The 27778-nt window shown below is 47.4% G+C and overlaps 12 non-coding genes and 4 pseudogenes across 12 annotated transcripts; 3 read left to right on the top strand and 13 right to left on the bottom strand.

The window, feature by feature from the left end:
- The first annotated feature begins 2034 nt into the window (after window positions 1–2034).
- On the top strand, window positions 2035–2122 carry trnay-gua (transfer RNA tyrosine (anticodon GUA)). Its single transcript is given in 2 exon segments — window positions 2035–2071; window positions 2087–2122. It is a non-coding gene; the product is annotated as a tRNA-Tyr (tRNA).
- Window positions 2123–5610: 3488 nt separating this feature from the next.
- trnal-uag (transfer RNA leucine (anticodon UAG)) lies at window positions 5611–5692 on the top strand. Its single transcript has one exon. It is a non-coding gene; the product is annotated as a tRNA-Leu (tRNA).
- A 3450-nt stretch (window positions 5693–9142) lies between these two features.
- On the top strand, window positions 9143–9215 carry trnaa-cgc (transfer RNA alanine (anticodon CGC)). Its single transcript has one exon. It is a non-coding gene; the product is annotated as a tRNA-Ala (tRNA).
- Window positions 9216–19287: 10072 nt separating this feature from the next.
- LOC138218223 (5S ribosomal RNA) lies at window positions 19288–19406 on the bottom strand. The gene has a single exon (XR_011181483.1). It is a non-coding gene; the product is annotated as a 5S ribosomal RNA (ribosomal RNA).
- Window positions 19407–19943: 537 nt separating this feature from the next.
- Window positions 19944–20062, bottom strand: LOC138216753 (5S ribosomal RNA). The gene has a single exon (XR_011180465.1). It is a non-coding gene; the product is annotated as a 5S ribosomal RNA (ribosomal RNA).
- Window positions 20063–20599: 537 nt separating this feature from the next.
- On the bottom strand, window positions 20600–20718 carry LOC138218410 (5S ribosomal RNA; annotated as a pseudogene).
- A 537-nt stretch (window positions 20719–21255) lies between these two features.
- LOC138244198 (5S ribosomal RNA) lies at window positions 21256–21374 on the bottom strand. Its single transcript, XR_011192811.1, has one exon. It is a non-coding gene; the product is annotated as a 5S ribosomal RNA (ribosomal RNA).
- A 537-nt stretch (window positions 21375–21911) lies between these two features.
- On the bottom strand, window positions 21912–22030 carry LOC138218634 (5S ribosomal RNA). Its single transcript, XR_011181524.1, has one exon. It is a non-coding gene; the product is annotated as a 5S ribosomal RNA (ribosomal RNA).
- Window positions 22031–22567: 537 nt separating this feature from the next.
- On the bottom strand, window positions 22568–22686 carry LOC138218743 (5S ribosomal RNA; annotated as a pseudogene).
- A 537-nt stretch (window positions 22687–23223) lies between these two features.
- Window positions 23224–23342, bottom strand: LOC138216791 (5S ribosomal RNA). Its single transcript, XR_011180503.1, has one exon. It is a non-coding gene; the product is annotated as a 5S ribosomal RNA (ribosomal RNA).
- A 537-nt stretch (window positions 23343–23879) lies between these two features.
- LOC138218583 (5S ribosomal RNA) lies at window positions 23880–23998 on the bottom strand (annotated as a pseudogene).
- Window positions 23999–24535: 537 nt separating this feature from the next.
- Window positions 24536–24654, bottom strand: LOC138244197 (5S ribosomal RNA). Its single transcript, XR_011192810.1, has one exon. It is a non-coding gene; the product is annotated as a 5S ribosomal RNA (ribosomal RNA).
- Window positions 24655–25191: 537 nt separating this feature from the next.
- On the bottom strand, window positions 25192–25310 carry LOC138218155 (5S ribosomal RNA; annotated as a pseudogene).
- A 537-nt stretch (window positions 25311–25847) lies between these two features.
- Window positions 25848–25966, bottom strand: LOC138245221 (5S ribosomal RNA). The gene has a single exon (XR_011193834.1). It is a non-coding gene; the product is annotated as a 5S ribosomal RNA (ribosomal RNA).
- A 537-nt stretch (window positions 25967–26503) lies between these two features.
- LOC138216913 (5S ribosomal RNA) lies at window positions 26504–26622 on the bottom strand. The gene has a single exon (XR_011180625.1). It is a non-coding gene; the product is annotated as a 5S ribosomal RNA (ribosomal RNA).
- A 537-nt stretch (window positions 26623–27159) lies between these two features.
- LOC138244263 (5S ribosomal RNA) lies at window positions 27160–27278 on the bottom strand. The gene has a single exon (XR_011192876.1). It is a non-coding gene; the product is annotated as a 5S ribosomal RNA (ribosomal RNA).
- Between the last annotated feature and the right edge of the window lie 500 nt (window positions 27279–27778).

Raw genomic sequence — 27778 nt, 5'->3', positions numbered from 1 at the left:
CGTACTCAGGGACGTGCTTCAGATTGTGATGATGTAAACAAAATCTCCGCTAAAAATTGAAGGGATTTCTTCGCAAACCCTCTTGAATGTGGCAGGAAATCTTTGTGTTTTACTCGTGTGCATTTACAACAAGTAAACAAATAAGTACCTAAGTCAATGTCCAAGAAAACCATCTTCACGTGTGGAATTTTTCTTTAACTGGCTGTTGGGAGAATTCATTTATACACCCGTTGTATCCTTAGCAAAAATATTTTAAAATTAGAACACAGATTTGTTGGAGAACTTGACAATCCTTGACAATCATTATTAAATGAGCATTATACAAATGTGCGTTGATATTTTTAATATGTACCTTAATTGTAATATATATATATACATAATTGCTTTGATATGGATGTTCATTTGAAGGAATTGAGGAAACTATGAAGGATCGCAGAACAACCAAAGATACATTTGGGCATCTGCTATTGGTAAAGATGAAAGAGTACCTTAAGTGTGAAGCTTTCATACACACGAGAGAAAAAAACAGTTTTAATGCACTTCATTAAACTGATGGTATGCTTATCAATCGTGCATAAAGTGTACATAGCAGAGGATGGTTTCGATCCATCGACCTCTGGGTTATGGGCCCAGCACGCTTCCGCTGCGCCACTCTGCTGACAGCTGTTATAATGTGATTCAACACAACTGCTCTATCTTTGCTTTCTAAAAGTGCGCCCGAGATGAAAAGTCTAAACGGTAAACGCAGACGTCACTTTGAGCACTTGGTCTTTTATAGCACAAATCATCACCCGCTGCTCTACATGGGCGTGTCTTCAATATCGTTGAGAACCAAACCTTCTGCTTTCCGAGGCAACTGATTCTTTCGTCGTTAATTCCCAAATCTTCAATGAGAATCAGTGAAACGAAAATCAAACACATGTACACACTCGCGTCCTAACCTGAAAGAAAAATCTACACCCACTTTATAATACTGAAAACGATTCAGGAAGTACAGCAAAGTTCTAAAACCAGCGAATGCATCTGCATACAGTACATAAAATGTCAATTTTTCAAAAGTAAAATCTTCAGCTTTGAAAGATTACCATCCATATATTTTCGTTTTTCTCTTTTTTTACATAACACGCTTTCGAGAAACAAACTGTCTTTTAATTAAGGTTTCATTAGAAAATGTGTATCTTGGTTTGCCAAGTTAAAATCGGCACATCCCAGTGGGCAAAAGATGTAGAATATACGACTATTGAACGCATACCAGACGTGTAACTGTGCTCCGTAACTGGTCTAGAATGAAATTGATTATATGTTTATTATACATAAATGGTTGTAGTTCTATTATACGGATAAATTTAGAAGACTACTATACATATATAGTTAAAGGTCTATTATACATCAAAGAAAGATTTTTATAGGTGTAGAAACTAGTAAATAAAGCCAATGATTTATTTTAGAAATTTATTCTTAAAATATACAACTATTCACACCTGAAAAATATGTAGTTCAAATTATACATTATATACAATATTGTAATCAACAAATGTCTTACCATCATAAAAAACACAACTAGTAAACTTCAGTTACAAATTCTAGTAACATGGCAATATATATATATAGTAATGACAAACACAAACTAATTACATGAACACGCTAATATTTAACTCAAAACCACATTTCGAAACTTCTTTATTTCCACGAAAATATTATTAATGTAGCACAAACGCTACTTTCTAATAAAGACAGAAAGAAACTATTTGTTTTGTGTCTCATGGTGATCCTCCTCTCGATACTAATGACATGTTTAATATGATCCCTCGAGAAAAAAAAGGAGTCAATTTCCGCCTGGAATGATTGATGCCCCATCAAACATTTTGTAATATCCCTGGAAGTTTATACAGTAGAATCCTGGTTCGTGGCTTAAATTCAAGGTAAACAAGACTAAGGAAACGAGTTGGAAACTTAATGTCGAAGTGGGATTTAAATCACCCGGAACATTTCACTACATTGGGCAGTATGTGCTAGGGAGCATTGCTTGACATCCCTTCGATAGCTCAGTTGGTAGAGCGGAGGACTGTAGTGGAGTCATTAGGGAATCCTAAGGTCGCTGGTTCGATTCCGGCTCGAAGGAAGGTGCTTTTTGTGTACTTTAATCAAAGAGTTAAAAAAGCGAATCTGTTTCATTCAGACATTTATCAAAAGTTCAATAAACGACGAAGTAGAGGTTCCTGATCCGAATTCAGCCCACGTCTGATTGTCTTGTTTTGGCCAAGATCCGATCTTTGAATTAAGGGACTACTCTGTCTGCTTTGTAATTCAAAAATACATACAAATGTCAAGTTTTTTGTAGATATAAAGGTGTTCTCTGTTTTCAAAGGATAGGTACTTAATTGGCATAATGATTTGGTATTGATTTTGTATCGTTGTATTATGAAGTTTGTGCTTTCTGTGTTTTTATCGTATTGTGAACTTATTTTTTAAACAAATGCTTACAAAGGCAAACAGGGCACACATCTGTTTATACCAGTGGTGAATTGTACATTTGTACAAGCTACTGTGCACTTCTGGGAGTATAACAGGTTCGATATAAAGTGGCAAAAATATAAAAGGGGAATATACCCCAGACTGCGTATAAGCTCTCGTTGTGACTGTTGTTTTATTTTTAGATAAAAATGGCTTACTGTGCACGAAATGTTGCAGAAACACAATTTGATATTTTAATAATTATTATTTTAATTATTTGATCAAATTGAGGCCCAGGATCCAAATCTTCAGTTCTGATTTTTTTAAGTGATATCTTTCCTTCCTGTCGTGGAAGTCACACGATGTGAGCAATTGTTTTTTTTACGTTGCGATCCAAAAATCCTCAGGCGCACTGTAACCAAACCAGGATGGATTCTGCTCGGAGCCGGACTGATCTCATTCTCACTCCCTGTGCTAAAAACAGAATTAGCTCTTCCCCGAACATCGTCTACAGCTGCTGGATGGTGCTCTGCGTCTTACTGCTCTGGCAATTACTTTGACGAAAGACAGATCACTTGTGCGCTTTTAACCTTCTCGCAGCTACAGCTATAGCCCTGAAAAAAGCATTAGCTTTATCAGTTTTTACATTAATCTATTTTGAATCAAAGTTTGATATTTTTTTTATTGCATTTTACATTACAATTATAATAATAATAATTATTATTATTATTACGCACACTTATAAAGCGCTGTTCTGGATACTCCACTCAATGCGCTTTACAGGTAATGGGGACTCCCCTCCACCACCACCATTCTCCTGAATGATCACAGAGAGTCAGGACCTCGGTTTTACATCTCAGCCGAAGGACGGCACCTGTTTACAGTTTAGTGTCCCCTTCATTGTATTGGGGTATTAGGACCCGCATGGACCGCAGGGTGTGCGTCAAGCGACAGAAACCAGACGTGTGTCGGGCTCGGCTGCGAGCAGGACAATGACATCACAGGGACAAAGTAGAGGAAATCAAAAGGGTTCTATAAAAGACCTGTGTAAGCTGTTGGTTTGCAGTCTGGACTCTAAATCCTCCGATCCGATTTTAAATCTCTCTAATACCTGAGCTGCGGCTTCTTCCGAGTATTTATTCGTATACTTATTATGTGTAAGTGTATAGATGAAACCTTTCATATATTGTTCAGTTTAAATCAAAATGCTTTACTAATACAAGAGAGAAGTATAGTATGAAGGATGTGACAAATCTATGATTTCTTGGAACAAAACGGTTTTTATTTGCATTCGAAATGAAGCGGAATTTTAGCGGGACACACAAACCCTTTGTCCTTTTTAGAGTTTTTAGAGTGAACAGACATAAATGTAGAAAACGTGTTTTTTAGCACTACAATAGCAGGGTCAGTGGCATAATGAATAACGCGTCAGGCCTCGCGTCAGAAAATTATAAGTTGGACTGCCGTCTGGCTTGTTGCGTTTATACCACTTACGTTGTTTTATATAAATGAACTCCACCTGAAAGCTATAGAAAACACTTTGGGTAAGTTGTCTGCAGCCTCATGCGAATTTCGACAACTTACCCAAAACACTGTACTGTCTGGAGATCAGCTCCAGCTCTGAACTCAATTGCAATGAAAAACCATGCGTAACAAAACTGGAGAACAGCTGAACTTGTGTTCAGTTCGGTGATGAGGGATCAGAACTGTCCTTGTTGTAATTAGCACGAACTGCACAGGCTCTGAATCAGACCATGTCAATTAGTCTGATCAATGTAGGACACGTTAATGTAGAATTATTAAAAGGTTTATTAGTTAGTTAGTTCAGGTTTACCCACCTGAACTAATGTAGAATTATTACTTGGTCTGTCTCTTGTTTGTATATAAATGAATGTCTCTGACAACTTAATGTTAGTTTTACGATGTAGGTCAGGCGTTGACATATGCACGAGTATACTAAATGTCTCACTCCTGATTCAACTCATGTTCTATAGGAGATTGGCGATTCCTCCTGTTTCTCATACAACCATATCAGAACAGAAGCCCATTTCACCCAGCTCTGATTCAAGATCGACTTGCATCTTTATCCCTTTTTTGTTCGTGATCATTATTTTCTTTAGTTATGATCAATATTGAACTTTTTCTAAGTGAAATGACAATAATCAAACATGCAGGCAGATTTTTGAAAAGTATTCGGAATTGACAGGGTGCCCCTTTGGAACAATCGTCAGAAATTGTGAGAAAATGAAAGTTATGTAAGCTCTCACACAAAGCATTGAAGATTGGAATCTGAGTGTAAAAAAGTTACCCGTCTCCCAATGATAGGCAGGGATACACACCATGACTCGAATAGACTCAGCGAACTTTAACACCTATGATATTACGAGTGCTTTGCACGTGTCGAATTTCAAGAAGGAACTACTACAACAGTTGTGGACATAATTCAATACCACCGGCAAAGTCCAATGCCGGCAACATCTGAGAAAATAATGTTCACTCATGGAATTTGGTCTTTGAATGGCTGGCGGGAAAATTCATTTATACTCCTGTTGCACCCTCAGCTGAAACATGTTAAAATAACAACGCAGATTTGTTGCAGAACCTGACAAGAATTATTGGGTTAGCACTGTATGTATTCTTGTATATTTACTTTAATTTTAATATAAATGTAAACATGCATGCTGTATAAGCTATTGTAATTTTAAAATATGTTAGCTGAGGGTGCGAAGGGGGCTATTATACCTTGTGAAACACGCAAGGAACTGTAAAAAAGGCTGTTATTTGAATAAAATTGGCGATCACAAGAAAACCACAATTTATGTGGTATTATCATCAATATCCTTCAAAATCTACGTTCAAATGAAGGATTTGAAGAAACTATGAAAAAAGCAACAGTAATAGCAGAGGATTTTGATTTTTGCTCTTCAAGTCAGCAGATCACCGTAGAGTTACACCCCTACAAACAGCACAAAGGATGAATCCCACCACCTTCATTATTGCTGTGTTTGTGCCAGTGAAAGTAGCGTTTGTGTTATTGAAAGCATCTCGGAAGATGAAGGTGCAGTCACTTCCACGTCATGATATCATTAGATCTGACGACAAGAGCTGAAGCCCCCCCTAGTCCAAGCCAGCAATGTGAAGATGGGTATGGAGGAAGGTAGCGTGGCTGAGTGGTCTAAGGTACTGGATTTAGGCTCCAGTCTCTCTGGGGGCGTGGGTTTGAATCCCACTGCTGCCAAATATTAATGTGTTAAGACCTGCAATACAATCAGTAAAAGCGCTTTTTGTTAGGCTGCGGGAGGTGTTTAGAGATAGACTTTCTAAAAGACAGGCTTAACATCAAGGCAGAAAAAATATTTTTTCTCAATAGAAATTCTCTTTGGCACGTTCAGCTTTATGTAGGGAACAACGTCTGCCGAGATCACTTTTGAGGCAGTGCACATGATAGTGTACCGGCAAGTACATTTAATATTGGCTGTGGTGGTGAGCTGCTTTTGTCTGTGAAACTTTTAATTCTTCACGCCGAATCGTTGGCAGGGGTAAAGCTTATTAAATCTTTGAACATAGCGCTCCATCAGAAATACTTTGTTCGTGATCAAAAGAGATCAGAGGATTAACTTCATGGATTCACATAGCATACCTTACAGGAAAGATTTAAAAGGGGAATTGATTGTGCTTCCTGATGTTGTTCCTGTCGTTTCATTGGATACAAAGGTGAATGTTCTTTGACGTTCTGCTAGAGTATCCACTGGGTGGGCTTTATCAATCAGCTCGGAGAGGTCATCAGTGCTCTGTCTCTGGAAAATAATCAGCACTGTCGTTTTTCCCTGTGCTGTCTTTTAAAACATATAAGATCACGAGTTTACAGATTTCTCCAAATAACAACTATACATTTTAACCCAGCGGTTAGCATTCCTTCAATCCAATAGTTTTACTCCGGGTAAAAAGCAGCGAAATATATAGAGAGATGATATTCAAATATTTCAACGTTCTTATTGGATTACCTGTATGGATATATCGCTCAGAATTCCTAATATGATTTTGAGTTCAGTTTTGCTTTACTACTTTCAGAGTCTTTTATTGACCTTGCTGAAGCAGAGAAGTGACATAATCACAAATGCGACTTACCTGTGCTGCTGTTTTTGGTTAATAATGATTATTGCAAGGAAAAAAAACAGCTCCTTGCATTAAGAGCAAGAGCAACCAACACGCTCGCTTGTTGAGTTGGGTTTTTTTTCCGTGGTGCTCTTCCTCAGATGTAAAGTTATTTGGCGAGCAAGGACCTCTGAGAAGGAGCCTGAATCCATCAAGAACTCAGAAATTCTAATATCGCACTACTGTCTTGTGTACAGAGATCTGCTTCTTCCTTTTTGAGTGTTTTGGTGTTTAAGAGCACGCTTCCTACCTCGAATGTTAGTTTCAGGAGATGTGCTACCGGATAAATGATTATCTTGAAAAGGTTTGGGGATGCACTGGCCGGGATTAAAACCCGGCTCAATTATTTGGAAGTCACCTGTACTACCAACACACTTCTAAGAAGCACCCGCACTTTTTCGCAATCCTCTCTCTCACCTACAAAGTTATGAAGACACAGACGACCAATGAAAACTAATTTGATTCACCCAAGGCTTCACTCTTCTGTTGTGATGTTGTTTTAATTAGTGTTAGCTGTGATGAGGTATTGTTTCTGTCTCTTAAAGTTTAAGAGTCTGCTCCTTTCTTCCTGGTATAGAAAAAAACATGTTCCATCTTTGTTTACAAACACCACTGTAAATTATTTGTCCATCTCTAAAGCCTGTGTGTATTGACAAGGCAATTCAAAAGCACATATTAAATAAGAACACGATCCTTCTTGTTACCATTCCCGTGGTTGGAGCGTTGTTTCGCCCTTTAACGTTCTTCTACAATATTTACAGACAGGGCTTTATCACTGGAGTTGTGTGCATCGGTCCATGAACATCAACTGTACTGCTGTTTTTCTATGCGTAATTTAATCGCAAGCACTTAAAAGATGCAAAAAGATTTCAAGGAAAACATAATTGAAAGACAGTCGAGTAAGGAGGTAGAAAAACGCTCTCCCCCATTGAAGAATCAACCACCGTCGCCCATGTGACTGGATATAAAAATAAATTATTCATTTCAATTATTCATGAAGGGTGGATTGTGGTCAGTGAACATATGCACATCTTTAAGTCAGTTCCACCATCTGTGCCATAGGGGATGTAGTTCAATGGTTTTCATGTAAGAAGTTCCGAGTTCAATCCCTGGCATCACCAGATGTCTTACATTATTGTGCTCACATCGCAATCTTCTGTTGAGTGAGAACTCTTTGCTCGTGTTCATAGAGAGACAGGTTTACACAATTAAACTCAGTCACACACGAAGTGCTACAGTGTTGCTCTGCTGTTTTAAATGTACCTCCAAAGCATTTTGTTCTGTTAACTACCAAATGATTTGAACTAATTTTACATCATATTCAGGAAATCCAGAGAAGGTCATCAGACTTTTAGTGGCTGTTGAAGAAAACACCTGTTGAATCTCACCAGGGATTTCTTGAGAGATCATTCAGCAAGCGAGTTAACAGGGGTTAACGTAGAGAGTGGCGGAGGTGGGATGTCAGGGCTTGACGTCACTGCTTTATGCAAAGAATGGAGGGGTGGTCGTCAGGGCTATATGACTGTGCTTCACGCAGAGAGTGGTGGGGGTGTGATGTCAGGGCCATACGACAGTGCTTTACACAGAGAGTGGCGGAGGTGGGATGTCAGGGCCTGACAACACAGCTTAACGCAGAGAGTGGATGGGTGGGTGTCAGGGCCATATGACACTTCTTTACGTAGAGAATGGCGGGGGTGGGATGTCAGGGCTTGACGACACTGCTTTATTCAAAGAGTGGAGGGGTGGGTGTCAGGGCTATATGACAGTGCTTTCCGCAGAGAGTGGTGGGGGTGGGATGTCAGGGCCATATGACACTGCTTTACACAGAGAATGGAGGAGGTGGGATGTCAGGGCCTGAAAACACAGCTTAACGCAGAGAGTGGAGGGGTGGTGTCAGGGCCATACGACACTTCTTTACACAGAGAGTGGTGGGGGTGGGATGTCAGGGCCATATGACACTGCTTTATACAGAGAGTGGCGGGGGTGGGATGTCAGGGCCTGAAGATACTGCTTTACGCAGAGAGTGGCGGAGGTGGGATGTCAGGGCCTGACAACACAGCTTAACGCAGAGAGTGGAGGGGTGGGCGTCAGGGCCATACGACACTTCTTTATGCAGAGAGTGGTGGGGGTGGGATGTCATGGTTATACGACAGTGCTTTCCACTGAGAGTAGTGGGGATGGGATGTTATGGCCATAAGACACTGCTTTATGCAGAGAGTTGAGGGATTGATGTCAGGGCCATACGACAGTGCTCCACTCAGGCCTCTGCTTGAATTTGTACTCCTCCTCTCTCCCTACCTCTACCTCTATGATATTTGCACTTTCTGGAGAGGTGATTTTCTCCACTTCAGTAGCCCGATTGCGTGGAGAGGGCTGTAGAATGTGGCACCGCCTTTCCTGCTCCGTCCATGACAGGCGTGCTGGTCTCTGGAGAGAGAGCACGGTCCATCAGCGCACTCCAATAAAGGCACTGGAAGCAGCTGAAACGCATTGGCGAAGCTCAGCACTGGGCCGCTGGGCACATCTTACCACCGTTTCCGTAGTGTAGTGGTTATCATGTTCGCCTCGCATGCGAAAGGCCCTTGGTTCGAAAACGGGCGGAAACAGACTGGCTTCTTTTGTTGCATACAAATGGGTTGTACAACTTTTAACTAGCAAATGGAAGAGGGCTGAAGTAAGAGACAAGATGTAAATAGGGTTAACTTAAGTCAGTTCTGCCTGAAAATTAGACTTCTAAGCAACAGGGGTTTATGGCAGGAAAGGGGGTTAACTGATAAGGATTCCAGATGCGAGGGGGCATAATCTTAAACTGACCATTTGGCCAGGGTCTCTTAACTGGCCAAATACCACGACCCCCCCCTTACCATAACACCGAATGACGTCTGAAGCAGCAAGGAAGGACTATATAACCTAAAAGTTTGTACCGGCACATCGAACAATACTTCGGTTTTGTTGTTTCTTGTGGGAAACAAGACTTCGGCTTTATTGTTCCTTGTGTCCGTCATGGCAGTGAACAGGTCCTGGTTACAGGATCTCTAAAAAAGGAAATAAAGACTGAAATCAGATCCGACCCACCATGCTGCCACGGTGACGGTGCACTGCCCAGTGAAAGTGGCAGCCTGTCCCTGGACTGTGGGTGGAAACTGGAGCACCTGGAGGAAACCCCCACAGACCAGGGAGAGAACATGCAAACTCCACACAGACAGCACCCACACCCCAGGTCCAGCACTGTGAAGCATGCCCGACGATGCGGAAGGGCTTTTACAAATGAGTGTGTAACTCACACTGGTGCCCAGGATGGCCTGCTACCGGAACGCAACCTAATTTTCTTAATGCAGTTTGTTCGAAGCGGTTTGCAGGAGCTGGAGGTGAGGACTGAGCTGGGGTCCAGTGTGCAAGAGTGACTACTGATGTCGTGTGTGTGTGTGTGTGTGTGTGTGTGTGTGTGTGTGTGTGTGTGTGTGTGTGTGTCTGGATCATTGTGAGCGCCGTCAGGTTTGTGTATTTGTTTAAACAAGAGGACGTGTCTGTGCGGGTCTGACTCTGTGTGAGGGTGCAGCTCTAACTGTTCGCGCGCGGGCGTGTCTATCTCTCGACAATGCATGAGGGGCTAAATCTGCCTCTGAGAAACTGACTTTTCAGAAGAAAAATCTATGAAAAGGCACGGCCTGGCCCTCTTCTCTTGCTCCCGACGTATAACACACTGGGGGATGAAGCTGGTGTCTTCAGCTGTAACCCTAGCTATTAATGCAAACAGCTCTTTTATGAAAAGCAGCTCTAGGCCTAGACAAGAGGAACAGATAAAACAAATCTTAGATTTATGGCTTATTCAAAGCAGACTGAGCGCTGCTATACTGTATGTAGGAGTCAGAGATGAAGAATGAGCTATTTAAGGAAATCAGGAGTGTGAGAGAGGGAGTGTGTGTTTTTCCTCCCAATAGAGAAGGCTTGTGGTTCTTTCTGCTTTTCTGCACAGGCTGCCAACATAAGTACGTGTTGGGTTCTTGGTTTGAATGCTCGAGTTGTCAGGCTGGCGTTTTTTGTTCCTATTGGAGCCCATAATTGTGAACAAGGCGCTTGAGGACGTCTCTGTGCAGGTGTGCGTTTGTAATGACGTGTGTGCGCATCTCTGTAGCGGATGTTTCAGTAAAAAAACGCATTTAAAACATTCAACCTTTTCATGTTCCTAATATTCTTTCATTCTTCACAATAATAACTAAGGTTGCTGCTGGAAGAGGTGTTAGTGGGGCCACCAGGGGGAACTCTCACCCTGTGGCCCATGTGGGTCCTAATGCCCCAGTATAGTGACGGGGACACTGGAAAAACTGTAAACAGGTGCCGTCCTTCAGATGAGACGTAAAACCGAGGTCCTGACTCTCTGTGGTCATTAAAAATCCCGGGGTGTTTCTCGAAAAGAGTAGGGGTTTTACCCCAGTGTCCTGGCCAAATTTCCCATTGACCCTTACCAATCATGGCCTCCTAATAACCCCCATTTATGAATTGGCTTCATTACTCTGCTCTCCTCCCCACTCATAGCTGGTGTGTGGGGAGCGTTCTGGTGCACTATGGCTGCCGTCCCATCATCCAGGTGGATGCTGCACATTTGTGGTGGTGGAGGGGAGTCCCCATGTCCTGCAAAGCGCTTTGAGTGGAGTGTCCAGAAAAGCACTATATAAGTGTAAGCAATTATTATTCATTATAATGTAATAAGTCCATTATTTCTCACCCCTCCATTGCAAGGCATACACAACACAAACACCAGGAACAATTATCTCAGAAGTGAATTGCAAATGTATTGAGTTGTGATGCAACTGTAACTTGAACCTAACATGACTGTGGCGTGCATTTTTGAAATTGCATTTTCACAGCTGAAATACAAAATGAAGCTGATCGCAGTCCAAACTCAAGGTATTGTTGTAAAACTAAATATTCAACATGTTTCTACCTGTCCCTTTTCAGCTCACTCAGAAGTCCACAGCCTGCAGCCTGGTGCCTCTCTGTCTCCCCCCTCCACACTGCTGGTCCAGTGGAGGTGCTGTTTGATCCTGCACAATCTGTCCGGAATCGTATAGTCTTACTGAGCAGCGCAGGGCTCCCTGGCCCCAGGTACGAACAGTGAGTGTCAGTGCAGAACAGCTCTCTGACACTCCGCTCCCTCACTCCAGCTGATCAGGGCAACTACACAGTGAGGGACCTTAATGGAAGCAGTATCAGCACTGTGATCGTCACTGTGGGTGGTGAGCAGGTCTACAGTAGGATCACTAGAGGGCTCTATATTCTTGACAGAGTGTGTTCTTATATCATCCTCTGTCCTGATTGTCTTTCAGCTCACAGAGACAATGTCACCCTGCAGCCTGAAGCGTCTCTGTCTGTCCCTCTGTTCACTGGAGAGCCAGTGGAGGTGCTGTTTGATCCTGCAGGAGGTGGAAACTGGACCTCAGTGTGTTCTGTCCAGAACAGCACAGCCAGCTGTGTCCCCCAGTACAGTTTTTTTTATTTTTGATGATTAGCCATATGTTGATTACAATATTGTACATAATGTATAATTTGAACTCGATATTTTTCAGGAGTGAATGATTGTATATTTTCAGAATAAATTTCGAAACCAAATTATTGTCCCTCGATCTCTGTCTCTCTCTCGTCCTGCTGTCTGTCTGTCCCTGCCTCTCTGTCTCTCTCTCTTTCAGCCCCGTCTGTCAGTCTGTCTGTCCTTCTCTCTCCTTCCTCTCTCTCTCTCCTTCCGCTCTCTCTCTCGGTTTGTTTGTCCCTCAATCTCAATCTTTCTCTTTGCCTGCTGTCTTTCTGTGCCTTCATCTTTGTGTCTCTCTCTCCTTCCTTTCTGTCTGTCTCTCTGTCTGTCCTGCGTTGTCCCAGCTGGGCCTGTCTCCCCGGCTCTCTGCCTTCAGCTCTGTTCGCCGATGTCCCACCAGCCCGTCTCTCTCTCAGCCTGTCTCTTGACTTGCAGGAGGAAGAGGAGGTGGAGACAGCTCCTCCGGCAGGAGAGAGGAAGAAGGTCAGTGCTGGTCCCACCCTGCCTCCTGTCCTGTCTGTGGTGGAGTTTCGCCATCTTGTCTGTCTTGTCAGCCCTGTCTGTCACTGTCTCTCTCCTCCTCCTCTCTGTGCTGTGGTGTCCAGTCAGTGTGTCTCTCTCCTCCTCCTCTCTGTCCTGTGGTGTCTAGGCAGTGTGTCTCTCTCCTCCTCCTCTTCTCTGTCCTATGGTGTACAGTGGGTCAGTATTAGTGGGCTACACCCTGGCTCACTCACTGCGAGTGTGATCTCAGCAGAGTCTCTGTACTCTTGGGACACTTGACTCACCTGTCTCTCTCTTTCTCTCCCTGTGCTGTCCCTCTCCTGCCCCCTCTCTCCCTACTCGGACTCCAGCTGGAGGAGGTCCAATCACCACCTCCTGTGAGACAGAAGAAAAAGAAAGTGGGTAATGCTCTGATTCTCTCTTTACTCCTGTCCAGTGTCCAGTCAGTGTGTGTGTATGAACCCCTCTCTCTCTCAGTGCAGTGTTCATGTACTGGAGTGTCCAGTCAGTGTGTGTGTATGAACCCCTCTCTCTCTCAGTGCAGTGTTCATGTCCTGGAGTGTCCAGTCCGACTCTTAACGTGACTCTCCTGTCTCTGCTTCAGAAGTGCTGGTGCGTCTTTTTAAAGTCCCTGAGCTGCATGTCGGTGGAGACAGATGATAAGGACGAGCCGATGGAGGCGGCGGAGACCGTGTGTCAGGAGAGGAAGAGCGAGGGAGAGGAGGAGCAGGCTGCCGGGAAGGACAAGAAGAAGAAGAGGAGGTGCAGGTGAGCAGACAGGGGGACGCCGCCCGGTCGTGTCTGTGATTCAAGAAGGAGTCTCCTCTTGCTGTTTGATGTCATGGTGATGTCCGTGTCTGTGTCCCTCACACCTGCAATAACAATATTCTTTCCAGGTTCCTTTCCTGGTTCTGTGCCAGCTAAGATCGGAGTCGCCTTCCCCACCAAGGACTGGACTGGACTGGACTGGACTGGAGCTGAGGGACACCAGACTGGACTGGACTGGAGCCAAGGGACCCCAGACTGTGCTGGACCGAAGCTGAGGGACCCCAGACTGCACTGGACCGGAGCTGAGAGACACCAGACTGGACTGGACTGGAGCTGAGGGACCCCAGACTGTGCTGGACCGAAGCTGAGGGACCCCAGTCTGTGCTGGACCGAAGCTGAGGGACCCCAGTCTGTGCTGGGCCAAAGCTGAGGGACCCCAGTCTGTGCTGGACCGAAGCTGAGGGACCCCAGTCTGGACTGCACTGGAGCTGAGGGACCCCAGTCTGGACCGAAGCTGAGGGACCCCAGTCTGTGCTGGGCCGAAGCTGAGGGACACCAGTCTGGACTGAAGCTGAGGGACCCCAGTCTGTGCTGGACCGAAGCTGAGGGACCCCAGACTGTGCTGGACCGAAGCTGAGGGACCCCAGACTGGGCTGCACTGGAGCTGAGGGACACCAGACTGGACTGGACTGCACTGGAGCTGAGGGGCCCCATACTGGACTGGACCAGAGCTGAGGGGCCCCAGACTGGACTGGACCGGAGCTGAGGGACCCCAGATCCCAGTCTGGACTGAAGCTGAGGGACCCCAGTCTGGACTGAAGCTGAGGGACCCCAGACCCCAGTCTGGACTGAAGCTGAGGGACCCCAGACTGGACTGTGGAAAACTTTCACATTATCTCCACCTGAGTCCTCAGATCGTCTGCATGACCTTGTATTATTAAGTATTATTTTAAGGTCCTGTGATGATCGTAAGATGGGGGGGGGGGGGGGGGTGTCCCTTGACATTAATCTGTATTGTAATTTTTGTTCTTTTGTTAAGCATCATTAAAATGTTTTTTAAAAAAAGCTTTTGGTTTTTTCCCTCCCCCCCCGAAACGAACAAACAGAGTCTGTCTTTCTCTTTCATCCCGGAGAGTTTGTGGTTGATGGATTGAGGCCGAGAGCCCTCGTTGTCGGCGTGCCACCAGTTAGCGGGGCTAAAGCAGGGGGGGCATCGTGTCCAATACTCCTTGAAACGAGACAGATTTCAAGCCACCTCCGTCTGAAGAGAAGGAAGTTGACCACGAACTCCAGGGTGTCCTAGGAAGCTCTTTAGCCATCGTTTGCCCAGCAGCCATCTCACCCTGCAGCTCCCAGCTAGCAGCCCCCTCCCCACTGGAGCCCAGCAGGTAGAAGCCTGGTCAGTACCTGGAGGGGAGACTCCTGGGAAAAACTGAGGTTGCTGCTGGGAGAGGTGTGAGTGGGGCCAGCAGGGGGCGCTTTCACCCTGCGGTCTGTGTGGGTCCTGATGCCCCAGTATAGTGACGGGGGACACTGGACTGTAAACAGGCGCCGTCCTTCGGATAAGACGTCAAACCGAGGTCCTGACTCTCTGTGCTCATTAACAATCCCGGGGTGTTTCTGGAGAGGAGTAGGGGTGTTACCCCAGTGTCCTGGCCTGATTCCCCCCCTGGTCTTGACCCATCATGGCCTCCTTATCACCCCCCCTCTCTGAACTGGCTCCATCCCTCTGCTCTCCTCCCCACTGAGAGCTGCTGTGTGCTGAGCGGACTGGAGCATCATCCACGTGGGGGCTGCACACTGGGGGGGCTGGAGGGGATCCCCCTGACCTGGGAAGAGCTCTGAGTGGAGAGTCCAGACGGATTAATTATTATTATTATTATTCGTGCTGCACTGGGCTTCAGTCCTGGTAGTGAGAGGGGGATCTGTGATCAGTACAGATACTTATGACTGTATAATAATACACGATAGAAATGGAAAACAGGGTAGCGCTGTAGTCTCTTCGAAACGTTTTGAACTGCCAGAAGAAGTTTTCACAACCTGGACTCGTGAAGGTACAGGTCTTCTCCCTTCGTCCGGAGTAAGGTGAGAGGTTATCCCCTCGGGGCGCAGTATCCCCGATGCACCCCCCCACCACCACCCAAAATGACACACACTTCTGTGACGATTGGGAGACCCCGGTTCGATCAGCCCCTGCGGTGTAGGAAACGACCCGCTGGAGAGAACACGCAGACTCCACACAGAAGGGTCACCTCGGCATTTATTCCAACAGCAAAACACCAGAGAGAAACGGGTCTCCGAAAGATGAGCGCACACCGGGAAAAACACTACGGGGTCATTACAAATGGGAATAGGAGTTCTTTTTTTCTTTTCCGGACGTCAGTTGTATCGTGTCCTGGTGATTTCTCCTGTTTCGAACGGAGTTCAATGTCACGTTTCTACTTTATTAGAGAGAGGCACTGAACTTTGGGGAACGTGACATCCACCCAGTATTACTAGTAGGTTGATAAATATAAATGTTCTTTTTCCCCCCGTATGATACCTCGCGAAATATAACGATGGCCAACTCCTTAAGTCGAAATTTAAACCCTTCTCACGCTACAAGACAGTCCGTCAACATCGCCGCGGCCCGAAGCGCGACCTTCGGTATGACGTTGGCGGAAGGGGATAGGGTAAGTACGTCACAGCCGGGGGAAGCCCCTATCACGTGAGAGGGGTGCTGCGGGCGACGAGCCCCCGGGGGCGAAGAGAAGTTGATTTGCGTGGGGTGTGGAAACACTACACGACCGGGCAAGCGAGCCGTTTTTTTTTTTGTTTTGTTTTTTCAGAACATCAGAACAACCGCAGAGATGACCATCGATCCACTCCGGACGTTTCCTTTTTTGTCCTTTTTGGCCTCCAAAATAAAAAAAAAAAACTGGGATCCATCGTGGCGTTGCCAAATTAAAATGTCAACCACTTTTCGGGCTTTCGTGCTGTCCATGATGAAACCGTCATGGTTGTGTAAGGATACGTTACGTCACAGACCGGCGGCGCTCGGACGTGAGGAGTGTCGTTACGTTTTTGAAACGGGCACGTCAGACAAGATCTCTGACAAGATCTCTGAAAAACCCAAACCTGTAAGATTCAATTTCAATTCAGTTTTTTTTATATAGCGCCTTTCACAACAAGAATGCCCCAAGGCCCCGAACAAAGGAGTTGTTCCACACCCCCGCCACCCTCTGTGTACAGTAGAGCCCCCTGTACTGACTGGAGGAGCTCACCCAGCTGTGTCTGGAGAGAAGCCGGGGTATCGGCTTCAACCACAGGGCTGGGCGGCTTGTTCCCCACCCCCATCCCCTTCTGTGTACAGAAGAGCCTCCTGTCCTGACTCCAGTAGGAAATGTCACCTGGAGGCAACACACCGGCTTCTTTTAACAGATCACCTCGGGAATCGGGAACAACGGAGCTGTGTGCGGCCGTCTGTACGGAGGGGTTCAGCGCGGGGGGGCTCCGGGCTCGGCTGGACCCGGGGGGGGGGGGGCTGTCTGTGTGGAGTCTGCATGTTCTCCCTGTGTTCTTCGGGTCCAAAGACAGGCTTTTGGGCTAATTGGCTTCTGGGAAAACTGGCCCTGGTGTGTATGTGTCCTATGATGGAGTGCTGTCCTGTCCAGGGTGTGTGAGTGAATGTGTGTTTGTCATGTGATGGACTGGTTCCTGTCCAGGGTGTGTGAGTGTGTGTGTCTGAGTGTCCTGTGAGGGACTGGTGTCCTATCCAGGTTGTGTGTGTGTGTCCTGTGAGGGACTGGTGTCCTGTTCAGGGTGTGTGAGTGTGTGTGTGTATCCTGTGAGTGACTGGTGTCCTGTCCAGGGTGTGTGAGTGTGTGTGTCCTGTGATGGACTGGTGTCCTATCTAGGGTGTGTGTATGTCCTGTGATGGACTGGTGTCCTGTCCAGGGTGTGTGAGTGAGTGTGTGTGTGTCCTGTGATGGACTGGTGTCCTGTCCAGGGTGTGTGAGTGTGTGTGTCTGTGTGTCCTGTGATGGACAGATGGTACCAAGCCTGGACACCCATGAGACACTGGCTTCCTCAGAAGACTCTCACGGAGGGCACACTGTCCCTAACCCGGGTCCAGAAGAAACTACAGTGATCTATAATTCCTGCGCCTCGGAAGGGTTTATGACGTCTATGTCCGGCGCCCGCGCCCGTTGACTGGCGGTTTGGCGTCGCGCTCCGCAGCTCGAGCTTCGGTGCGAGGCAGGGCGGGAGGGAGCCGATGTGGCCTCGGCGCCATCTTTGCTGGTGAGTCAATTGTGACCGTTGCGGTACAATAAACCTTTTCCCACCCCGTCCAGTATTTCTGTCGCGGCCCACGTCCCTTACAATCGACAAACTATAAAAAAAACAGTAGCCCTTCGCAACATTACACGCCATTTTTTTATTTTAAACGTCCGCTAGATACGCAGGTGGCTCGATACCTGTCTTATCCTCGCCGGCGTCTTTATACCGGCAAGTGAATTTTATTTGGGGTCCCTCAGAATTGTGACAGAAATGTCAGTGAACCACAATAAAAAACGAAACTTTTTTTTTAAAGGCGGTGAATGGATTTTTTGAGTAACCGTGTAGCGACTAACGTAAGGAAAAAAAGTTGTCTTTCCCTACGAAGACGTTTTGGTACAGGACTTTCTTTAAATATCAGTTGTGCATAGCGTTTTACAAAAAGTTGATGATGATCTTGGAGATAATTGCAAAGGAAAATTGAGATAACTACCAAAACATTACGTGTGAAACGACAGGACAGAACTTTGAACCCACAAAGAAACAAAGGTATGAAATATTGCCTCGTCATGGGGGGTTGATAATTGTAGTAAGTGTTCCTAATTTTCGTAAAGAAATGTATATTATGGGAGTCACACGTGAGATTTAGTGTATATACGTTTCATATTGTGCATATATACGGGGTTAAAAAGTGGAATGAGTATGATTATAAACTCGTGTGTCCTATAATCAGATAATTTTTGAACAAGCTTTGATTAGACAGGTGAAAAACAACATCAGATCCTTTATTTTAATATATTCTCACGTCTGAATATCAGCTTCTCCCCTCTGGCCAACATTTCAGGGCTCCCAGGTGTAGATCCCAAATTGAAACAAATATTAATTTGTTACCCAGTTAAACAGTTAATAGAAGTGAGTGACCAGGGTAAATAAAGGTGGGTCAGTGTAAACTGTTTATTCTGGACCAGACTTCGTCATGTGTGATATGTCATGACTTCTTATATTAAGTTTTATCTTTATATTTAGTTCTACATGTGTAATAGATGCGATGTGTGTCCATAAAAAGGTTTCTCCAGGGGAAAATCAAGTTCGTTTTAAAACCGTGTTTCCTTTTTAGGGTACGTTTGCATTCCAAGTGTGGGATTTTTGCCTTTTTGTATTTTTGCTGAGACAAGTTGCCTTTCTTATACGCGGAGGGATCTGCTCGTGAGATGTCCGCTTGGTCCATTTCTGAGCTCAGTATAAGGTGTAGAAAGCATGACTGTCATCATAACCCGCATCTCACCCAGGTGTGGAATAATGTTGTGACTATTGCTTCAGCAATAACATGCTGATTGCATGTTTCTAGATGGGAATAACAGAGATCTCAACTACTGAGGGGCCTTATTAATAAAGTCTCCACAGCCGAAGCGCTGTGTCTCTTTTCAGCTGGCGATAAACCTTTCCTCGATCCTTTGCGGACTTGTTAAACTGTTCCTGATCAGAATAAAAAACGCTCACGCTAATACACAAGCACCCGTGTCTCGCCAAAGCTGACAAATAAACAGACGGACAAGCCGCACTGCACGTGTGAACAGGGGAATGAGCGAGCGAGCGGGGATAGGGCGCCTCCTGCGCTTAAAGGCTTACAGCACCTGGTATTCCCAGGCGGTCTCCCATCCAAGTACTAACCAGGCCCATCCCTGTTTAGCTTCCGAGATCAGACGAGATCAGGCGTGCTCAAGGGGGTGTGGCCGTAAGCGAGAGCAAGGCTCGCTGGCACCCTTCTTATTGAGAGGACAGCTCCGTCACCTCTTTTACGACGCTGCTTTTTTTCCCTTGCGTTTTTCTCTTCTTCCCACGTTCTCTCTCTTCACTGCCTTCGTCCCCGCTCTATTTCACTTCAGCCTTTCACTCTTGCTTCCTTCCAATGAGGACGGAGCTGCGGGAGAAAGGGCGCTATAGAGGATCGCTGTGGAGAGCTGCTTCTGTGCTTTGACATCTGAGCTCTGTGGAAAACGATCTCAATACAATTCTGAAAAACGCGACTCTCCGAACGCCAACCGAACAAGTCTCCACAGCCGAAGCGCTGTGTCTCTTTTCAGCTGGCGATAAACCTTTCCTCGATCCTTTGCGGACTTGTTAAACTGTTCCTGATCAGAATAAAAAACGCTCACGCTAATACACAAGCACCCGTGTCTCGCCAAAGCTGACAAATAAACAGACGGACAAGCCGCACTGCACGTGTGAACAGGGGAATGAGCGAGCGAGCGGGGATAGGGCGCCTCCTGCGCTTAAAAGCTTACAGCACCTGGTATTCCCAGGCGGTCTCCCATCCAAGTACTAACCAAGCCCATCCCTGTTTAGCTTCCGAGATCAGACGAGATCAGGCGTGCTCAAGGGGGTGTGGCCATAAGCGAAAGCAAGGCTCGCTGGCACCCTTCTTATTGAGAGGACAGCTCCGTCACCTCTTTTACGACGCTGCTTTTTTTCCCTTGCGTTTTTCTCTTCTTCCCACGTTCTCTCTCTTCACTGCCTTCGTCCCCGCTCTATTTCACTTCAGCCTTTCACTCTTGCTTCCTTCCAATGAGGACGGAGCTGCGGGAGAAAGGGCGCTATAGAGGATCGCTGTGGAGAGCTGCTGCTGTGCTTTGACATCTGAGCTCTGTGGAAAACGATCTCAATACAATTCTGAAAAACGCGACTCTCCGAACGCCAGCCGAACAAGTCTCCACAGCCGAAGCGCTGTGTCTCTTTTCAGCTGGCGATAAACCTTTCCTCGATCCTTTGCGGACTTGTTAAACTGTTCCTGATCAGAATAAAAAACGCTCACGCTTATACACAAGCACCCGTGTCTCACCAAAGCTGACAAATAAACAGACGGACAAGCTGCACTGCACGTGTGAACAGGGGAATGAGCGAGCAAGCGGGGATAGGGCGCCTCCTGCGCTTAAAAGCTTACAGCACCTGGTACTCCCAGGCGGTCTCCCATCCAAGTACTAACCAGGCCCACCCCTGTTTAGCTTCCGAGATTAGACGAGATCAGGCGTGCTCAAGGGAGTGTGGCCGTAAGCGAGAGCAAGGCTCGCTGGCACCCTTCTTATTGAGAGGACAGCTCCGTCACCTCTTTTACGACGCTGCTTTTTTTCCCTTGCGTTTTTCTCTTCTTCCCACGTTGTCACTCTTCACTGCCTTCGTCCCTGCTCTATTTCACTTCAGCCTTTCACTCTTGCTTCCTTCCAATCAGGACGGAGCTGCGGGTGAAAGGGCGCTATAGAGGATCGCTGTGGAGAGCTGTTGCTGTGCTTTGACATCTGAGCTCTGTGGAAAACGATCTCAATACAATTCTGAAAAACGCGACTCTCCGAACGCCAGCCGAACAACTCTCCACAGCCGATGCGCTGTGTCTCTTTTCAGCTGGCGATAAACCTTTCCTCGATTCTTTGCGGACTTGTTAAACTGTTCCTGATCAGAATAAAAAACGCTCACGCTAATACACAAGCACCCGTGTCTCGCCAAAGCTGACAAATAAACAGACGGACAAGCCGCACTGCACGTGTGAACAGGGGAATGAGCGAGCGAGCGGGGATAGGGCGCCACCTGCGCTTAAAAGCTTACAGCACCTGGTATTCCCAGGCGGTCTCCCATCCAAGTACTAACCAGGCCCATCCCTGTTTAGCTTCCGAGATCAGACGAGATCAGGCGTGCTCAAGGGGGTGTGGCCGTAAGCGAGAGTAAAGCTCGCTGGCACCCTTCTTATTGAGAGGACAGCTCCGTCACCTCTTTTACGACGCTGCTTTTTTTCTCTTGCGTTTTTCTCTTCTTCCCACGTTCTCTCTCTTCACTGCCTTCGTCCCCGCTCTATTTCACTTCAGCCTTTCACTCTTGCTTCCTTCCAATGAGGACGGAGCTGCGGGAGAAAGGGCGCTATAGAGGATCGCTGTGGAGAGCTGCTGCTGTGCTTTGACATCTGAGCTCTGTGGAAAACGATCTCAAAACAATTCTGAAAAACGCGACTCTCCGAACGCCAGCCGAACAAGTCTCCACAGCCGAAGCGCTGTGTCTCTTTTCAGCTGGCGATAAACCTTTCCTCGATCCTTTGCGGACTTGTTAAACTGTTCCTGATCAGAATAAAAAACGCTCACGCTAATACACAAGCACCCGTGTCTCGCCAAAGCTGACAAATAAACAGACGGACAAGCCGCACTGCACGTGTGAACAGGGGAATGAGCGAGCGAGCGGGGATAGGGCGCCTCCTGCGCTTAAAAGCTTACAGCACCTGGTATTCCCAGGTGGTCTCCCATCCAAGTACTAACCAGGCCCATCCCTGTTTAGCTTCCGAGATCAGACGAGATCAGGCGTGCTCAAGGGGGTGTGGCCGTAAGCGAGAGTAAAGCTCGCTGGCACCCTTCTTATTGAGAGGACAGCTCCGTCACCTCTTTTACGACGCTGCTTTTTTTCTCTTGCGTTTTTCTCTTCTTCCCATGTTCTCTCTCTTCACTGCCTTCGTCCCCGCTCTATTTCACTTCAGCCTTTCACTCTTGCTTCCTTCCAATGAGGACGGAGCTGCGGGAGAAAGGGCGCTATAGAGGATCGCTGTGGAGAGCTGCTGCTGTGCTTTGACATCTGAGCTCTGTGGAAAACGATCTCAAAACAATTCTGAAAAACGCGACTCTCCGAACGCCAGCCGAACAAGTCTCCACAGCCGAAGCGCTGTGTCTCTTTTCAGCTGGCGATAAACCTTTCCTCGATCCTTTGCGGACTTGTTAAACTGTTCATGATCAGAATAAAAAACGCTCACGCTAATACACAAGCACCCGTGTCTCGCCAAAGCTGACAAATAAACAGACGGACAAGCCGCACTGCACGTGTGAACAGGGGAATGAGCGAGCGAGCGGGGATAGGGCGCCTCCTGCGCTTAAAAGCTTACAGCACCTGGTATTCCCAGGCGGTCTCCCATCCAAGTACTAACCAAGCCCATCCCTGTTTAGCTTACGAGATCAGACGAGATCAGGCGTGCTCAAGGGCGTGTGGCCATAAGCAAGAGCAAGGCTCGCTGGCACCCTTCTTATTGAGAGGACAGCTCCGTCACCTCTTTTACGACGCTGCTTTTTTTCCCTTGCGTTTTTCTCTTCTTCCCACGTTCTCTCTCTTCACTGCCTTCGTCCCCGCTCTATTTCACTTCAGCCTTTCACTCTTGCTTCCTTCCAATGAGGACGGAGCTGCGGGAGAAAGGGCGCTATAGAGGATCGCTGTGGAGAGCTGCTGCTGTGCTTTGACATCTGAGCTCTGTGGAAAACGATCTCAATACAATTCTGAAAAACGCGACTCTCCGAACGCCAGCCGAACAAGTCTCCACAGCCGAAGCGCTGTGTCTCTTTTCAGCTGGCGATAAACCTTTCCTCGATCCTTTGCGGACTTGTTAAACTGTTCCTGATCAGAATAAAAAACGCTCACGCTAATACACAAGCACCCGTGTCTCGCCAAAGCTGACAAATAAACAGACGGACAAGCCGCACTGCACGTGTGAACAGGGGAATGAGCGAGCAAGCGGGGATAGGGCGCCTCCTGCGCTTAAAAGCTTACAGCACCTGGTATTCCCAGGCGGTCTCCCATCCAAGTACTAACCAGGCCCATCCCTGTTTAGCTTCTGAGATCAGATGAGATCAGGCGTGCTCAAGGGGGTGTGGCCGTAAGCGAGAGTAAAGCTCGCTGGCACCCTTCTTATTGAGAGGACAGCTCCGTCACCTCTTTTACGACGCTGCTTTTTTTCCCTTGCGTTTTTCTCTTCTTCCCACGTTCTCTCTCTTCACTGCCTTCGTTCCCGCTCTATTTCACTTCAGCCTTTCACTCTTGCTTCCTTCCAATGAGGACGGAGCTGCGGGAGAAAGGGCGCTATAGAGGATCGCTGTGGAGAGCTGCTGCTGTGCTTTGACATCTGAGCTCTGTGGAAAACGATCTCAATACAATTCTGAAAAACGCGATTCTCCGAACGCCAGCCGAACAAGTCTCCACAGCCGAAGCGCTGTGTCTCTTTTCAGCTGGCAATAAACCTTTCCTCGATCCTTTGCGGACTTGTTAAACTGTTCCTGATCAGAATAAAAAACGCTTGCGCTAATACACAAGCACCCGTGTCTCACCAAAGCTGACAAATAAACAGACGGACAAGCCGCACTGCACGTGTGAACAGGGGAATGAGCGAGCGAGCGGGGATAGGGCGCCTCCTGCGCTTAAAAGCTTACAGCACGTGGTATTCCCAGGCGGTCTCCAATCCAAGTACTAACCAGGCCCATCCCTGTTTAGCTTCCGAGATCAGACGAGATCAGGCGTGCTCAAGGGGGTGTGGCCGTAAGCGAGAGTAAAGCTCGCTGGCACCCTTCTTATTGAGAGGACAGCTCCGTCACCTCTTTTACGACGCTGCTTTTTTTCTCTTGCGTTTTTCTCTTCTTCCCACGTTCTCTCTCTTCACTGCCTTCGTCCCCGCTCTATTTCACTTCAGCCTTTCACTCTTGCTTCCTTCCAATGAGGACGGAGCTGCGGGAGAAAGGGCGCTATAGAGGATCGCTGTGGAGAGCTGCTGCTGTGCTTTGACATCTGAGCTCTGTGGAAAACGATCTCAAAACAATTCTGAAAAACGCGACTCTCCGAACGCCAGCCGAACAAGTCTCCACAGCCGAAGCGCTGTGTCTCTTTTCAGCTGGCGATAAACCTTTCCTCGATCCTTTGCGGACTTGTTAAACTGTTCCTGATCAGAATAAAAAACGCTCACGCTAATACACAAGCACCCGTGTCTCGCCAAAGCTGACAAATAAACAGACGGACAAGCCGCACTGCACGTGTGAACAGGGGAATGAGCGAGCGAGCGGGGATAGGGCGCCTCCTGCGCTTAAAAGCTTACAGCACCTGGTATTCCCAGGCGGTCTCCCATCCAAGTACTAACCAGGCCCATCCCTGTTTAGCTTCCGAGATCAGACGAGATCAGGCGTGCTCAAGGGGGTGTGGCCGTAAGCGAGAGTAAAGCTCGCTGGCACCCTTCTTATTGAGAGGACAGCTCCGTCACCTCTTTTACGACGCTGCTTTTTTTCTCTTGCGTTTTTCTCTTCTTCCCACGTTCTCTCTCTTCACTGCCTTCGTCCCCGCTCTATTTCACTTCAGCCTTTCACTCTTGCTTCCTTCCAATGAGGACGGAGCTGCGGGAGAAAGGGCGCTATAGAGGATCGCTGTGGAGAGCTGCTGCTGTGCTTTGACATCTGAGCTCTGTGGAAAACGATCTCAAAACAATTCTGAAAAACGCGACTCTCCTAACGCCAGCCGAACAAGTCTCCACAGCCGAAGCGCTGTGTCTCTTTTCAGCTGGTGATAAACCTTTCCTCGATCCTTTGCGGACTTGTTAAACTGTTCATGATCAGAATAAAAAACGCTCACGCTAATACACAAGCACCCGTGTCTCGCCAAAGCTGACAAATAGACAGACGGACAAGCCGCACTGCACGTGTGAACAGGGGAATGAGCGAGCGAGCGGGGATAGGGCGCCTCCTGCGCTTAAAAGCTTACAGCACCTGGTATTCCCAGGCGGTCTCCCATCCAAGTACTAACCAAGCCCATCCCTGTTTAGCTTACGAGATCAGACGAGATCAGGCGTGCTCAAGGGGGTGTGGCCATAAGCGAGAGCAAGGCTCGCTGGCACCCTTCTTATTGAGAGGACAGCTCCGTCACCTCTTTTACGACGCTGCTTTTTTTTCCTTGCGTTTTTCTCTTCTTCCCACGTTCTCTCTCTTCACTGCCTTCGTCCCCGCTCTATTTCACTTCAGCCTTTCACTCTTGCTTCCTTCCAATGAGGACGGAGCTGCGGGAGAAAGGGCGCTATAGAGGATCGCTGTGGAGAGCTGCTGCTGTGCTTTGACATCTGAGCTCTGTGGAAAACGATCTCAATACAATTCTGAAAAACGCGACTCTCCGAACGCCAGCCGAACAAGTCTCCACAGCCGAAGCGCTGTGTCTCTTTTCAGCTGGCGATAAACCTTTCCTCGATTCTTTGCGGACTTGTTAAACTGTTCCTGATCAGAATAAAAAACGCTCACGCTAATACACAAGCACCCGTGTCTCGCCAAAGCTGACAAATAAACAGACGGACAAGCCGCACTGCACGTGTGAACAGAGGAATGAGCGAGCGAGCGGGGATAGGGCGCCTCCTGCGCTTAAAAGCTTACAGCACCTGGTATTCCCAGGCGGTCTCCCATCCAAGTACTAACCAGGCCCATCCCTGTTTAGCTTCCGAGATCAGACGAGATCAGGCGTGCTCAAGGGGGTGTGGCCATAAGCGAGAGCAAGGCTCGCTGGCACCCTTCTTATTGAGAGGACAGCTCCGTCACCTCTTTTACGACGCTGCTTTTTTTCCCTTGCGTTTTTCTCTTCTTCCCACGTTCTCTCTCTTCACTGCCTTCGTTCCCGCTCCATTTCACTTCAGCCTTTCACTCTTGCTTCCTTCCAATGAGGACGGAGCTGCGGGAGAAAGGGCGCTATAGAGGATCGCTGTGGAGAGCTGCTGCTGTGCTTTGACATCTGAGCTCTGTGGAAAACGATCTCAATAAAATTCTGAAAAACGCGACTCTCCGAACGCCAGCCGAACAAGTCTCCACAGCCAAAGCGCTGTGTCTCTTTTCAGCTGGCGATAAACCTTTCCTCGATCCTTTGCGGACTTGTAAAACTGTTCCTGATCAGAATAAAAAACGCTCACGCTAATACACAAGCACCCGCGTCTCGCCAAAGCTGACAAATAAACAGACGGACAAGCCGCACTGCACGTGTGAACAGGGGAATGAGCGAGCGAGCGGGGATAGGGCGCCTCCTGCGCTTAAACGCTTACAGCACCTGGTATTCCCAGGCGGTCTCCCATCCAAGTACTAACCAGGCCCATCCCTGTTTAGCTTCCGAGATCAGACGAGATCAGGCGTGCTCAAGGGGGTGTGGCCGTAAGAGAGAGCAAGGCTCGCTGGCACCATTCTTATTGAGAGGACAGCTCCGTCACCTCTTTTACGACGCTGCTCTTTTTCCCTTGCGTTTTTCTCTTCTTCCCACGTTTTCTCTCTTCACTGCCTTCGTCCCCGCTCTATTTCACTTCAGCCTTTCACTCTTGCTTCCTTCCAATGAGGACGGAGCTGCGGGAGAAAGGGCGCTATAGAGGATCGCTGTGGAGAGCTGCTGCTGTGCTTTGACATCTGAGCTCTGTGGAAAACGATCTCAATACAATTCTGAAAAACGCGACTCTCCGAACGCCAGCCGAACAAGTCTCCACAGCCGAAGCGCTGTGTCTCTTTTCAGCTGGCGATAAACCTTTCCTCGATCCTTTGCGGACTTGTTAAACTGTTCATGATCAGAATAAAAAACGCTCACGCTAATACACAAGCACCCGTGTCTCGCCAAAGCTGACAAATAAACAGACGGACAAGCCGCACTGCACGTGTGAACAGGGGAATGAGCGAGCGAGCGGGGATAGGGCGCCTCCTGCGCTTAAAAGCTTACAGCACCTGGTATTCCCAGGCGGTCTCCCATCCAAGTACTAACCAGGCCCATCCCTGTTTAGCTTCTGAGATCAGACGAGATCAGGCGTGCTCAAGGGGGTGTGGCCGTAAGCGAGATCAAGGCTCGCTGGCACCCTTCTTATTGAGAGGACAGCTCCGTCACCTCTTTTACGACGCTGCTTTTTTTCCCTTGCGTTTTTCTCTTCTTCCCACGTTCTCTCTCTTCACTGCCTTCGTCCCCGCTCTATTTTACTTCAGCCTTTCACTCTTGCTTCCTTCCAATGAGGACGGAGCTGCGGGAGAAAGGGCGCTATAGAGGATCGCTGTGGAGAGCTGCTGCTGTGCTTTGACATCTGAGCTCTGTGGAAAACGATTTCAATACAATTCTGAAAAACGCGACTCTCCGAACGCCAGCCGAACAAGTCTACACAGCCGAAGCGCTGTGTCTCTTTTCAGCTGGCGATAAACCTTTCTTCGATCCTTTGCGGACTTGTAAAACTGTTCCTGATCAGAATAAAAAACGCTCACGCTAATACACAAGCACCCGTGTCTCGCCAAAGCTGACAAATAAACAGACGGACAAGCCGCACTGCACGTGTGAACAGGGGAATGA

Source organism: Lepisosteus oculatus, chromosome 14 (assembly GCF_040954835.1).
Source record: "Lepisosteus oculatus isolate fLepOcu1 chromosome 14, fLepOcu1.hap2, whole genome shotgun sequence".
Taxonomy (NCBI): Eukaryota; Metazoa; Chordata; class Actinopteri; order Semionotiformes; family Lepisosteidae; genus Lepisosteus; species Lepisosteus oculatus.
This window is presented reverse-complemented; position numbering and strand designations above follow the sequence as displayed.